Source organism: Abramis brama (genome assembly GCF_963993115.1).
Source record: "Abramis brama genome assembly, chromosome: 15".
In the NCBI taxonomy this organism is placed as follows: domain Eukaryota; kingdom Metazoa; phylum Chordata; class Actinopteri; order Cypriniformes; family Leuciscidae; genus Abramis; species Abramis brama.
This window is the reverse complement of record NC_139977.1, coordinates 15,626,233-15,635,796: the sequence shown is the minus strand read 5'-3', so window position 1 is coordinate 15,635,796 and position 9,564 is coordinate 15,626,233. Positions and strand designations below refer to the sequence as shown.

The window sequence follows — 9,564 nt, the reverse complement described above, 5'->3', positions numbered from 1 at the left end:
TAAGAAACAAAAAACAAGAAACAAATATTAAAGTAAGTAAGTAAATAAATAAAGGAAGGAAAGGAAGGCACTACAGGATTTTAATTTGTTTTCATCTTGCAGTTCCAGGCTTCCAAACCTTGAAGTACTAAAAATGTCTAAAATAATATACAGGTTCAGTTAGTCTAAGATGATACACAAATTCTCCCACAGTGATACCTCCACAGAGCAACACTCTGACTGGTTTAGGCAGCAAACATCTCCTGACCCTCCCTCTGATTATCACAGCTCCACGAATGACAACATTTACACATGTGCTTGCTCTACTACTTAACCATTCGCCTTGTCCGAGACACCATGGACATCCACATCGGAATTGGTTGTTTGTTTTAGTTTTCTAGGTCCTCCTCGACGGACATCACCAGTACGGTTTGTTCTGTAGCGTTAAGAGACAGAATGAAATAAGTATCTGAGTGGAACGAAGAAACAGCGCGAGAACAAACACTCCGACGTGAGCGAGGACAAAAACTTCACAAGAAGAGAGAGAAAAGATGTGGTTATAAGAAAATAATCTTTCTGAACGGGTAAATATTCTTTATTTATTATTTTTTTTCTAACTGTCAGTCTAAATTCCTTCACATATTGCTATATCAGTGCGGCTGTGCGCGCGCGCGTGTGTTTTTATCTCATCCGCAGTAGCGGTGCTCGCATACTAACTAATATGCTGCAGTGAACGTGCAAAATAACGCATTCAAGGGCCTAAACAACAATAATTTTGACTTGTATTATTATTTGACAACTCCACCGCTGTCTATATTCGCAGACGTTCAGAGTGCTGCTGAAGGAGACAGGTAAACTAAGTGTTTTCCAGATTTGTGTTTTTCTCGTTAAGATGAACTTATAAAGTCTGGTCATTCTCTCACATATTGACAGTTTAAAGATCAGATGTGTTCTCTTATGCATTATGTTACTAAGTAGGTAGCCTATTAGTCATGGTTGAAATGTGAAGATCTGAAGAACATTTGCATAGGCTACTTTGTTGACTGGATGATAATAAGCATTTCAGTTTGGACTCAGGTAATGTGCATGTTGCGCTTTTGGCATTCGCTGTTAGCTGCTTGTTTCTGTGTATAAAGCTTTGGTGGTCAGTTGCCTCAGTAAAAGCTTCATTTATCACCACCTTTGACACATCCATCATGTTAGAGCCTCTATTGGGAAAGTGCTGTTTCTTAAAGGGATAGTTCACATAAATATTCTGTCACCTCTATGTTGTTCCAAACCTGTATGATTGTTGTAGAACACAGTTTTGAAGCCCTAGTTGGACATTTTTTACACATTGACAGCGCATAACATACATTTTATAGTTATCTTTATCTGTAAATGTTAGAAAGTCAAGTTATTATTTCCATTTTACATAAAGGCTTGTCTTGACAGCAGGTAAATATGTTAAAGTCAACATGAAATAGAAGTTGCGATAGTATTTTATTCCCTATTGTGACAATAAAAAATGTGGGGTGGGACTTGATTTTATCCCCCGGGTATCAATTGGATCGTTTTGGTTTGCTCTTGCTGTGATCTCATGTGAGTGACTTGTTGTCTCGCCTTCGCTCCAAAAATACATAATCAGAGAATATGTTGTCATTGCAAGAGGAAGGATAAGTCATTTTGATTAAAGATTTTGAGGGCGCATGCATTTAATTCCACAGATAAATGATTTTCAATAAATACTACACTATTACATATAAAAAGAATTGTAAATGTTGACTTCATGGTGAGACCTTATACATTATTTTACATTAAATGTAGGTTGTCAGACATTAAGTACAGGTTTAAAATTCTGCATGTAGCACATGCATGTAATTGCATTTTTATGAGAAACAGTAAAGGGATTATTGTAATAGGTTATGCACATTGTCTACTGTTCAGTTGAGTCTGTGTTCCTTATCATTTGTGCTTTTGTTTTTCATTTTTAATGTAGTGATTTTTACTTCTGCGTAAAAATGTTAAGCAATCAGATTTTTTTAAACTATATTTATATTTGAACCCTTTCTGTAAATATAGTAAAGCATATCCTACATAGTTTTCAGAGCCTTCAAATTACGCATTGTTTTGGAGCCAACATTGGGCAGGATGTAGAATAACATTTATTTTTAAATAATGGATTCAAATTAATACACTTTTTAAAACTCTGTGCACCTATTCTATCACTCTTCTCTTGTTATGCTGTAGTTTAAGGTGCCTTCACTGATGCTGAATGCCTGTATTTTGCCTGTAGTTTGCCGTGAGACTGAATGCCTGTAGTTTGCCTTGAGACTATTAAAATATCCAAGATTGAGTTTCATGATGTTGCAGAATTTTAATACCTAGCGGTGAAAATGACTGACCAAACATCACTGGCTGTAATCTTAATTTACAGTATGTAACTTTTGCTACTTACTCCAGGGGTAATTTAATGGATCTCATATGTACATCTGGCTTGTAAAATATTCTTGTTAGTGACTCTGATTTTGCTTTCTCAGATCACAAACTCATGAACTTCAGTTTTAGTTTTCCAATAATCTTTATCACCACTGAAGAAAATGCTCACCTATCGTAAAATCAATTCTGTGAATCCGTCTTCTTTCTCTGTTTCAATAAGGGCTTCTACCTTGTCATCTAATGGTCCGTCAGAAATCTGCTGTATTTACAATAATGCTTTTTCTCAAATACTTGAGAGGCATGCTCCTGTTAAAACTAGACTGGTTCCATCTACTCGTGCCTCACCCTGGTTCACTCCTGAACTTCGAATGATGAAAACAGAGGGTCGCCGCCTAGAAAGACTATACAGGAAAACTGGACTCATTGTGCACTCTCTGGCTTTTAAAGAACATTTGCTCAACTACCGTACAGCCCTCAACGATGCAAGATCCTCTTATTTCTCCTCTTCCATTAGGAATTCCTTGTGCAGGCCCAAATCACTCTTTGCTATGGTTAACAAACTCACTAATCCACCACAACATGTTATTTCGGGCTCTGGGGTGCTTGTGAGTAGCTTTTCCCAATTCTTTTCAGACAAATTGAAGTCAATCACTGAATCCATCACCAAAGACACCCCTCATACCCCTCAAGTGACTCAAATGTTCATTTGATGTTATCTGATTCAGCTCACTCAACAAACTCTCTCTCTGCTTTTACTCTGACTACTCCTGTTGCCATAAGTGATCTAAATGTGAAGTCTAATTCCACATCCTGCCGGCTTGATCCTACACCTACTGTTTTGCTTAAGATGTGTGTCCTTGAGGTTGCTTGCACCCTTCATAACACATATGATAAACTGTAGTTTGGCTTCCGCCATTGTCCCAGCAGAATTAAAAATGGCTGCGGTGACCCCCATTTTTTAAAAAAAACAGGCCTTGACCATCTAAACATGGACAATTACAGGCCAATATCTAATTTAGGATTCTTAAGCAAAATCCTTGAAAAGGTTGTGGCTTTGCAATTGCGATCATATTTAGATCATTAGACTGATTTAGATCAGTCAGGATTTCGCCCATCTCATAGCACTAAAACTGCTCATCTTCGGGTGGGTAATGACATTCTTTTGTCCGTGGATTCAGGGTTAATAAACATCTTGATGCTTCTCGATCTAAGCGTTGCATTTGACACAGTCTCCCATGAAATACTGATCTCTGGCTTTCTGATATCGGCATCACTGGTTCCGCTCTTTCCTGGCTCATTTCTTACATCAGCGACAGAAAGTACTATATCACCATACAAGGGTATAGATCTGCCACTGCTTCGCTTACACAGGGTGTTCCTCAAGGTTCAGTTCTTGGCCCACTATTGTTCATCATCTATATATACAGTGGGGAGAACAAGTATTTGATACACTGCCGATTTTGCAGGTTTTCCCACTTACAAAGCATGTAGAGGTCTGCAATTTTTATCATAGGTACTCTTCAACTGTGAGTGACGGAATCTAAAACAAAAATCCAGAAAATCACATTGTATGATTTTTAAGTAATTTATTTGCATTTATTGCATGACATATTTGATACATCAGAAAAGCAGAACTTAATATTTGGTACAGAAACCTTTGTTTGCAATTACAGAGATCATACGTTTCCTGTAGTTCTTGACCAGGTTTGCACACACTGCAGCAGGGATTTTGGCCCACTCCTCCATACAGACCTTCTCCAGATCCTTCAGGTTTCGGGGCTGTCGCTGGGCAATATGGACTTTCAGCTCCCTCCAAAGATTTTCTATTGGGTTTAGGTCTGGAGACTGGCTAGGCCACTCCAGAACCTTGAGATGCTTCTCACGGAGCCACTCCTTAGTTGCCCTGGCTGTGTATTTCGGGTCGTTGTCATGCTGGAAGACCAAGCCACGACCCATCTTCAATGCTCTTACTGAGGGAAGGAGGTTGTTGGCCAAGATCTCGTGATACATGGCCCCATCCATCCTCCCCTCAATACGGTGCAGTCGTCCTGTCCCCTTTGCAGAAAAGCATCCCCAAAGAATGATGTTTCCACCTCCATGCTTCACGGTTGGGATGGTGTTCTTGGGGTTGTACTCATCCTTCTTCTTCCTCCAAACACGGTGGAGTGGAGTTTAGACCAAAGCGCTCTATTTTTGTCTCATCAGACCACATGACCTTCTCCCATTCCTCCTCTGGATCATCCAGATGGTCATTGGCAAACTTCAGACGGGCCTGGACATGCGCTGGCTTGAGCAGGGGGACCTTGCGTGCGCTGCAGGATTTTAATTCATGACAGCGTAGTGTGTTACTAATGGTTTTCTTTGCGACTGTGGTCCCAGCTCTCTTCAGGTCATTGACCAGGTCCTGCCGTGTAGTTCTGGGCTGATCCCTCACCTTCCTCATGATCATTGATGCTCCACGAGGTGAGATCTCAGGGGCGGCAGTGGCTCAGTGGTTCATGTAGATTGTCTACAAACCGAAAGGTTGGTGGTTCAATCCCCGGTTCCACTTGACCAAGTGTCGAGGTGTCCATGAGCAAGACACCTAACCCCAGCTGCTCCCGACGAGCTGGATGGCGCCTTGCATGGCTGACACCGCCGTCGGTGTATGAATGAGTGAGTGAGTGAATGGGTGAATGTGAGGCAATGTAAAGCGCTTTGGTGGCTATAGGTCTGTGAAAGCGCTATATAAATGCAGTCCATTTACCATTTTTACCATCTTGCATGGTGCCCCAGACCGAGGGAGATTGACCGTCATCTTGAACTTCTTCCATTTTCTAATAATTGCGCCAACAGTTGTTGCCTTCTCACCAAGCTGCTTGCCTATTGTCCTGTAGCCCATTCCAGCCTTGTGCAGGTCTACAATTTTATCCCTGATGTCCTTACACAGCTCTCTGGTCTTGGCCATTGTGGAGAGGTTGGAGTCTGTTTTATTGAGTGTGTGGACAGGTGTCTTTTATACAGGTAACAAGTTCAAACAGGTGTAGTTAATACAGGTAATGAGTGGAGAACAGGAGGGCTTCTTAAAGAAAAACTAACAGGTCTGTGAGAGCCGGAATTCTTATTGTTTGGTAGGTGATCAAATACTTATGTCATGCAATAAAATGCAAATTAATTATTTAAAAATCATACAATGTGATTTTCTGGATTTTTGTTTTAGATTCAGTCTCTCACAGTTGAAGTGTACCTATGATATAAATTACAGACCTCTACATGCTTTGTAAGTAGGAAAACCTGCAAAATCGGCAGTGTATCAAATACTTGTTCTCCCCACTGTATACACTTGGTGACATCATACACAGGCATGGACTTCGATTTCATTGCTATGCAGATGACATTCAAATTTATCTTAAAGGAACACTCCACCGTTTTTTGAAATAGGGCTTATTCACCTTCTTTCCTACATTTAGATAGGTTGGCAAATGCATTTTTGTCTCAGTGCATGCATTGTTTAAGTTTGACAGGGTCGGCGCTAGCTTAGCTTAGCATAATGAATGGAATCCTTTGTTGCCAGCTAGCATGTCCTGAGTAAAAGTGATATAAAAAAACAAAAAAAAAACACCTAATTACTTCTTGTGGCCTGCGTATTCACAACGAGTACAAATAGCGATGTAGATTAACACTAGGCGATTTCCTAGGCAGATATTGACTTATATATTAAGGACTATATTAGGGGGAAGCACAGGTGAAGCACTGCTACTTGGGCGTGATATCTCTGCGCCCAAGTAGCAGTGCTTCGCCTGTGCTTCCCCCTAATATAGTCCCAAGTCAATATCTGCCTAGGAAATCACCTAGTGTTAATCTGCATCACTGTTTGTACTCGTTGTGAATACGCAGGCCACAATAAGTAATTAGGTGTTTTTTTTTTATTTCTTTTACTCAGGACATGCTAGCTGGCAACAAAGGATTCCATTCATTATGCTAAGCTAAGCTAGCGCCAACCCTGTCAAACTAAAACAATGCATGCACTGAGACAAAAATGCATTTGCCCACCTATCTAAATGTAGGAAAGAAGGTGAATAAGCCCTATTTCAAAAAACGGTGGAGTGTTCCTTTAACACCAGCTCCAATAGGCCATCCCTGCCTGACTCACTCACTGCATGTATCAGGGACATCAAGAATGGGATGTCCCTGAATTTCTTCAAATTAAATAATACAAAATCTGAGATATTGGTGATTGGCTCTGCTGCCTCAGTCAAAACGATGGACCTGTCCTTTGATATTGATGGAGTTCATGTTAAGCTTTCGTCATCTATTCGTAACCTTGGTGTCTTAATCGACTCAATTATCTTTTGGCTCTCATATTTCTTGTTAAAAACTCTTTTTTCCATCTTCGTAATATTGCACGTCTTCGATCCTCTCTCACTTTAGCTGATGCTGATACCTTAATTCATCCATCAATCACATAACGTTTGGATTATTGCACGTCTCTATTTCTTGGTCTGCCCAAAACACGTATTGCAAGATTACTGTATGTTCAGAACTCAGCAGCAAGAGTTCTCAACTCCACCAGGCTCACACTACTCCTCTGCTTCATGACCTTCACTGGCTACCCGTGGCGTCACGTATTCACTTTAAGGTATTACTTCTAACGTTTAAGGCATTAAATAGTCTTGCACCTCCATATCTGTCTGATCTACTTCACTCTTACCGCCATGCCCGGTCCCTTAGATGCAGCTGAACTTGGTTTATTGTCCATCCCTCGTTTCCGGTTGTCTACTGTAGATGGAAGGTCATTTAGTGTTATGGAATTCACTACCCCTTACATTTCGTAATATCTCATCTGTGGCTACATTCAAGACTCAGCTAAAAACATATCTATTTAACATGTATTTTGGATAATGTCACTATATGTGTCCTCATGTGATTGTAATGTGTGTGCGGGTGTGTAAATGTATTGTAATGTACAATGTAAAGCGACCTTGAGCTACGGAAAGGCGCTATATAAATACAACTACTACTTCTTCTGCTGTAACAAAACAAACAGGCTTCACATATTTTTAGGCATCCTGCATGGAAGATTATAGCAATAGAAGGAGCTTATCCACTGTATATTCACAACAGATAGTAGATTAGCATCAGTCTTTCAACATTTTAAACAATCGCTAACCACCCATCAGATACACATTAGAGAAAGTGACTCCATTTTCCTGCCTTAGACTTGTCACCTTAATTACACTTTTTTTGAAAAGTCTTACTACAGCAAATGAAGGGTTGAAATGAGGCTGTATCTGATTGCATTGCAAAACAACACAGCAAAGCAGGTGGACAAGTGATTCATTCTGTTCTTCTTGTTTGCACATCGCTGTCCTGACTAATAACAACTGTTCCTTAAGATGTTGTGTGTCAGTGTTATGTATTCAACTAGGGCTGCAGCTAATTATTATTTATTTGCTAATTAATCTGTTGATTATTCTTTGATGAATCAGTAAAACAGTATTTTACATTCTTTTTTTTTGTGTGAGATGAGTTCTCATCTAATACAGTACGCAAAAACAGACAGTTACAACACAATTTTAGATACCGGTGAAAATTCACTTTTCAGATACAGAAATTTAATAAAGTAATTACATGTAAAATAACACTGCATAGTCTTCACTGTAAAAAAATGAAACAGAGATTAATCCATATTAAAGTTATTCAGTCAAGAGCAGTGAATGATTTTGTCTTTGTCCTTTGCTGCTTGATTAAAGGGGGGGTGAAATGCTATTTCATGCATACTGAGTTTTTTACACTGTTAAAGAGTTGGATTCCCATGCTAAACATGGACAAAGTTTCAAAAATTAAGTTGTACGTTTGATGGAGTATTTCTGTGCCAAAAATACTCCTTCCGGTTTGTCACAAGTTTCGGAAAGTTTTTTTCGAGTATGGGCATGTGTGACGTCAGATGGGGCGGAATTTCCTTATATGGGTCCTAAGGGCACTTCTCCCGGAAGGGTGCGCGCGCACCCGTAGACCAGAGCGAGAGAGCGAAACCATCAAAGCGCTGTGCTCGCTGCAGTCACAGGACTTTGACTTTGTTCCCTGCATTTCGACGATGATTTTTTTTTTATAAACAAGGCCCAGTTTGATGCTCTAATGCTTAAGGATGGAGCAGTCCCAACGATAAAGGTTCACGGTCGTGCGTTGGAACCGCAGGCGGTGAGTAAAACTGCTTCAAATGTCTGTGTGTTGTTAGCTATCGGCGCGTAAGCATCGCCCACACGGCACGCCTCCAGCCGCTCGGTTTTTTCCGGAAAGACTCGGAACAGCCTATCTTTCTTTTATAAATATAATAAAACTAAAGACTTTTTGGAGATATGAAGGATGCAATACTACTCTATAGGTACTCAAGATTAACATGAGATTGACTGAAACTGAGTGTTTCACCCCTCCTTTAACTTTAAAAACACAGACAGCAACAGGATTATTAGGATGCTGTCACTTTAAGAGCTAATGCATGGATCCAATATAATGACACACGTTTACTATTTACGTTCCCTTAAGACATAACTGACTATGTTTACCAGATAATTTTTTGACATCATTTTATATGAATTTATCAGTTCAAGTACAAGAAGGCATTTAACGGAGCTTAATTCAGTATTCACACACTGTCTGATGCGACTTTTCTGGGTGCGCGCATTGGATGTTTGCACACAGAAAAGCTCCAAAACAGCACTCGATTAACACGCTTGAATATTTAAATTGGCATGGCTTAAACATTTGTGACAACGTAGCACTGTTGCAAGCATCGTTTACATTTGTTCATGTTCATGTTCTCACAATATTGCATTGTTAGAATTAATAAAAATGTTATCGGCCAACTGGCGATTGACAGTTTCACATGCTCACCAAAGCCAATTTTTACTTGCATTTGGTGCTCGGCAAGTGATAATATTAGGTCCTGTATTAGGGCTGCACGATGTATCTTTTAGCATCGATATCGCAATGTGTGCATCTGCGATAGTCACATCGTAGGATGTGCTATGTCAAGTATAGGGTTCGTAGTTGATCGGTTCCAGTTCGGAACACATGTGATTCGCGGATTCATTGAAAAGTTTAACCATCATAGAGTGAAAGTTTCATTTGAAAGTTAAAGTTAAAGTTTCAAATCATTTGCATATGTTTTTAAGTCCTGTCAGTTTA

The 9,564-nt window shown here is 39.8% G+C and overlaps 1 protein-coding gene across 1 annotated transcript in view; it reads left to right on the top strand.

The window, feature by feature from the left end:
• The first annotated feature begins 429 nt into the window (after positions 1–429).
• tenm2b (teneurin transmembrane protein 2b) overlaps positions 430–9,564 on the top strand; it is a 256,831-nt gene continuing 247,696 nt past the window's right edge. Inside the window, exon 1 of the mRNA XM_084137419.1 lies at positions 430–563. The gene's annotated coding sequence lies outside the window, so the exon portion shown is untranslated. The remainder of the gene's footprint in view (positions 564–9,564) is intronic.